A 5362-nucleotide genomic window follows, 5' to 3' on the forward strand; every position below is an offset into this window, starting at 1 on the left:
ATAATAATATTGGCTGTTTTAATCTCAATTCCTTTTAAATGATCCTGAGCATGGAATTGGCCTTCTTCACTGCCACCACACAGTGGGTCAACGCTTTCATTGATCCATCAGAGACAGCTCAGAACCCATTAGCTCAGTGGTTCCCAAACTTTTTGGACTGGTGGCTCCCCTGACCTACAGGGCCATTGGCCATGGCTTCCCATTAGGGCCACATCGCAAAAGGACTCCCCTTCTTTATAGACTTGAGCTATAATTCTTTTCAGAATCGGTTCCCTGTCCAGTTTCTGCCTTGCTCCCTTTAATATGTATGTACCAGAGACAAGCTGTGTGTGGGCAGAAGGTGAGGCACAACTGCCCCACCAGAGTTCCTTAAAAAGTGCCTCCACTGCCGCTGTGGTGGCTGTAATCTCACAAACATATACACGTGCTCAGTCCTGCCTCCACTGTTACTCACAAATGTAGATTTAAAGTTTAGACAAATGTTAAACAAGAGTACACTTACCTTCTCCTTCGCTTCATACATGTTTTTAACCCATTTCTGCCCAGCCCACAGGTGTACACATTTGATCCCTGTGGCGTATATGCAACATTGGGCAGAAATGAGTTAATTTGCTTGTCTTGGCACTTTGTCCCAATGAGGCGCTTTATCACAGGAAGCCTTTTGCACTTTTAGACCCTGCCCCTAGGAAGTGGGAGGAGCAGAGGCTGGCACATAACCAGGTAAAGAGGGATGGCATTTGGCAGGCTGCTTCAGGTGACAAAAGGTCTTGAGCCAGCTTTGAAGAGAAGCTTGTGTGTGTGTGTGTGTAAGTAAAGGTGCAATCCTAACCAACTTGCTAGCACTGGCATAGCTGTGCCAGTGGGGCATATGCTACATCCTACAGTTGGGGGGGCAGTCACGGAGGCCTCCTCAAGGTTAGGCAATGTTTGTTCTCTTACTTCAGAGCTGCATTGCCCTTACATCAGTGCTGGAAAGTTGGTTAGGACTGCGGCCTAAGTAATATTTATACTGAAGCTTGGGATACAAATTCTGTAAAGTGCAGACTTAACCAATTCCAGCCTCCAAAGAAGGGGTATGGAAACTGGGACACTTTACAGTTCCGTCGGCTCCTGCTTCTCATGCATAAATTTGCCTTTCTTCTATGTTGGAGATAGCCATGGTTCACATGAGAGCTGCAGGGACATTTTTGTCCACTGTGGCTAGCCAGAAAACTAAGTTTGCAAACCTGCCTTTTATTTAGCTTTCTAATTTAGTTTTTCCCATTCTTGAGCTTCATGATCTGGGTTTCCTCAAGGTAATGCCTCTTCCTGGCACTATGTCTCATCTCAGGACTCATGCCTTGCACACAGGTATTTATCTTTCTATGCACAACATACCTAACCATTACACCAAAGGAGCAGTGCAAATCCAATAATTGTGCATTGATCATAACTCCCTCTCCCTTAAAACAGTGGTGAGGATTCTGTTTAGACCTAGTCAAGAACTTTTGAGACTGGTGTCATGCACTGGATCATGTAATGTGATAAAAATTCCACTGAGCATATATGAATTGCCTTCACCATCACAACTGCAAAAAGCCAATGTGCTGCCAGCATGAAGTGTTGGGCTTCCATGTGGATGATCTGGGTTCAAAGATTGCTTCTACTGTTCATTTGTTGTTTAGTCTTAGTTAACTTACTCCATTCCACATTTGTAGCATGCAAATGATTCTACTTTTTTGCTATGTAATGTGCTTTGTGAACTACCTTGGTTGAAAAACAGAATGTAAATATTGCTAGTGATAATATATTCATCGTCACAGGCAAGATAATAAGCCAGACCCACCAAAATACCAAGATTAGCACTTGAAAACAATCTCAGGATCTTTAGTGAAATAATTTTGGTACTTTGATACTGGAGTTACCATCCTGGAAGCACATTTATTGTGCATGTTTAGGGAGTGGGAGCTTCTTCCTCTGCTTTGTACATACTATACATATATTCTGAAGTTTCCCCAAATGCAGCACAGATGTAACACTGGAGGGTTTGCTCTCATGTCCACATGCAACTGACAGTTCTAGAACACATGTTCTGCCTCTGGAGATCTGAGTCAAGGATTATTTGAGTTTAGCCTCAGAACCATTTTTTTTTCCCAGCCCCAGTCTCATTTCTCACATAATCATGGGATGAAAATGAAAAATGGATGGGAATCTTTACCTAACTCTGCATGCTGTTTGCTAGTAAGAGTGCCTCTGGGCACGTACAATGTGCAATATTTGACTATTTATCATAGAGGAATATGTTTTCCAGACCAGGTGAAACAACCTCCAAGCAGGTTTAAGCTTCAGCTCCTCTCTCTGTATACATTGTTCATTTGCCCTTTGGTTTGTTAAAATGTAATCCTATTTTCATATTGAATTGTGCAAAGGCCCATCTATTGCCCCCTCCAGTTTAATAGAAATTCAGCCAGGATTTAAATGCATCATATCTTTCTTTTTGCTGCTTTCCTCTCATAAACAACCTGCCTTCCTTGTACAAGGAAGTAAAAAAAAGTCACATGATTTCTTGAAAATCAGACTCAACTGTTATATACACAGTCACTATCCAAGTTAGGGCAGATGTGCTTTGGCTTTCAGCCCTTTAGTTCAGCTGTGCACAAACAGGAATCTCTTTTAACTTTTCCCTTTCCCCTTTGAATAATCAATCACAATCTAGAAAGATCATGCCAGTCTTCTGAATTTGCACTTAATTTCTGGCAGTGATAGTCCAAGACATCTGAACCTACAAGGCACATTACCTGGGTGTGAGTTCCATTGAATTGAGTGGGATTTAGTTCTGAGCAGACATGCTAAAGGAATTAATTAATCTTACAGCCCAAACCTATTAGACAGCCCCTCTGGCAGAACACGTGTTCTGCCAGTACTGATAGCTGCAGCCATAAAGCATGCTCTGACAGCTTGCAGAGTAGTGCACTGCCAGGTGCTGGAGGGAAGGCTGGAGCCTTCCCATGCACATCACTGGCCCCCTGCTGGAGCAGGTAAGAAAGCAGGAGAGGGTGTGTAGAGGGCAGAATGGGGATTGGAAGGGGGCAAATGGCTGGGGAGGCGGCAGAAGGGGTGGATTAAGCGGCAGTGGCAAAGATTGGATCCTATCCCCTTCTGCAGCAGCCTCACTACCACTTTTCTGTCCTTGAACTTGCGCTAGCAAAATCACAGGTTCAGGTTTGAGAAGACCCACTGCACAATGGTAGGCTTACAAAGAGGTAAGGAAAATTCCCTTTACTTTCTGAAGCCTACCCCCCCCCCCCAATGGATACAGCGTGTGCCTTCTTGGCACAATGGGGGGGGGGGAGAAGGATAGGATTGGGCTGTTAACATTACTAGTATTAAACAGTGTGTTCCAAGTTGTGATCTATTAATATAAGACAGTGTTTCTCAAACTGTAGGTTGTGACCTTGCCCTAGGCTGGCCCACAATCAACCCCAAACTTGCGCTGGATATAGTGCAGGCCCACCAGCCAGCCTGTTCCAGCACAAGTTAGGATTGTGTTGCCCCACCCCTCAAGGCTTAAGGCTGTTCATTAGGGCTGCCTCATTGCAAGAAATGGACAGGTTTTTTTGCAAATAAATTACTACTTATAAATTATTTCTTTCTAGACCACCTTTTTTAAAAGTCTTGTAAAGCTAGGTGGATCCTGACAGTGTGTCATTTTAAAAAGTAAGTCTCGGTGCCAAAACTTTTCAGAACCACTGGATAGGACCTGGATTTCAGATAGGTGACTTGGTTACAAGAATAAAAAGGCAGTTGTAGAAGCTCATGGTTCAGAAGTGAGGGGGTGATCAAATATGAAAGTGACAATAAACGTGCAGAAAGAGAGAACTTTTTTTAAAGTGACAAATCGCAATACGTGTGTCAGGAAACACAACCATATGTGGAATTCTTTGTAAACAGACCATTTTCTCCAGCTCCTCCCATGCATCATGGCAGAACAGCCAGCTCTTTCTGAATGGGATGGTTGAGAAGTGCTTGGTTAGCGGAGGTGCTCAGGGTTACTGAGTAAGGAGGCGAGTCTTACTCTTACTGGGTGCTCAGGGTAAATGAATTCATGGGAGAGGCAAAATTTGAAGCAAAGAAGGCCTGATTTGCAGCTGACACTTAGGGCACAATCCTAACCATGTCTACTCAGAAGAAAATCCTATTTTGTTCAATGGGGCTGACTCAGGAAAGTGTGGTTAGGATTGCAGCCTTAGTCATTTAGCAACACTTGCTGTCGGGCATACCTCTAGCAAATGGAATGCAGGTTAGGTAGCCTCACAGTTCTTTCTAGGAAGACAGCCATTAGCAGTCACCTCTCTCAATCTGTGCTTTATGACACAGGTACACAGAAGGAGATGCATGGCCACACAATGCTGAGTTATAATCTGTTGATAATCTGAATGTCTGCTGATGGGTGTGTAGGTGGAAGAAACCTGAGTAATGATTTGTGTTTCCTGAAAGAGTTACGCAGGAGAGAGACGGGTCTTTTTGTCCCTCTTAAATGGTGAGGGGAGCAATGCAGTGCAACTTTGGTGAAATGGGTGTGGTGTTGCACTGCTTCTGTGAGCAGGTATTTGAAACAATTTTTGTTTCTAAGTGAAACTGCACCCAAATGGTGTCACTGTTGGTGGGGCCATTGTGGGGCTGGGTTTCATACCCAGGTTTCTTCATATGCCTTGTATGAATTGGCAAGGTCGTAAAAAGGGGCATTCATAAGGAGACACCTGCCTGCAAACAAAATGTGTTGCAACAGTTCAGCAAACACGTGTCTCTGTGTGTGTGTGTAAAAATATAAAGAGCCTTCTCTGTTATGGATTATTGTTCATTAAGGTTCAGAGGCACTGATTAATACAAATTTTGCTTGGTCACTCAATATTTGAAGCCATGGAGAGATCCACTGTCCAATCTGAATCCTTCCTGAATTATTTGTGAAAGCAGGTCTGGTACCAACTTCACCCAGCCCCACAATGGCCCCACCAATATTAAGACATACGGTGACACCGTTTGGGTGCAGTTTCACTTAGAAACAAAACAAATTGTTCCAAATACTTGCTCACAGAAGCAGTGCAACACAATACCCATTTCACCAAAGCTGCGCTGCACTGCATTGCTCCCCTCACCATTTAAGAGGGACAAAAAGACCCGTCTCCTATGTACATGTCTTTCAGGAAACACAAATCATTACTCAGGTTTCTTCCACCTGAGTAGTTCCACCTACACACCCATCAGCAGACATTCACACCACACACAAGTCTGCATTCCGTAACACACACACACACACACCCTATTTGCTGAGCTGTTACCATCCCATTCCACATATTTCCCTCCCACGAGACAGGTAAACAGA

This window comes from Tiliqua scincoides, chromosome 5 (assembly GCF_035046505.1).
Source record: "Tiliqua scincoides isolate rTilSci1 chromosome 5, rTilSci1.hap2, whole genome shotgun sequence".
Taxonomy (NCBI): Eukaryota; Metazoa; Chordata; class Lepidosauria; order Squamata; family Scincidae; genus Tiliqua; species Tiliqua scincoides.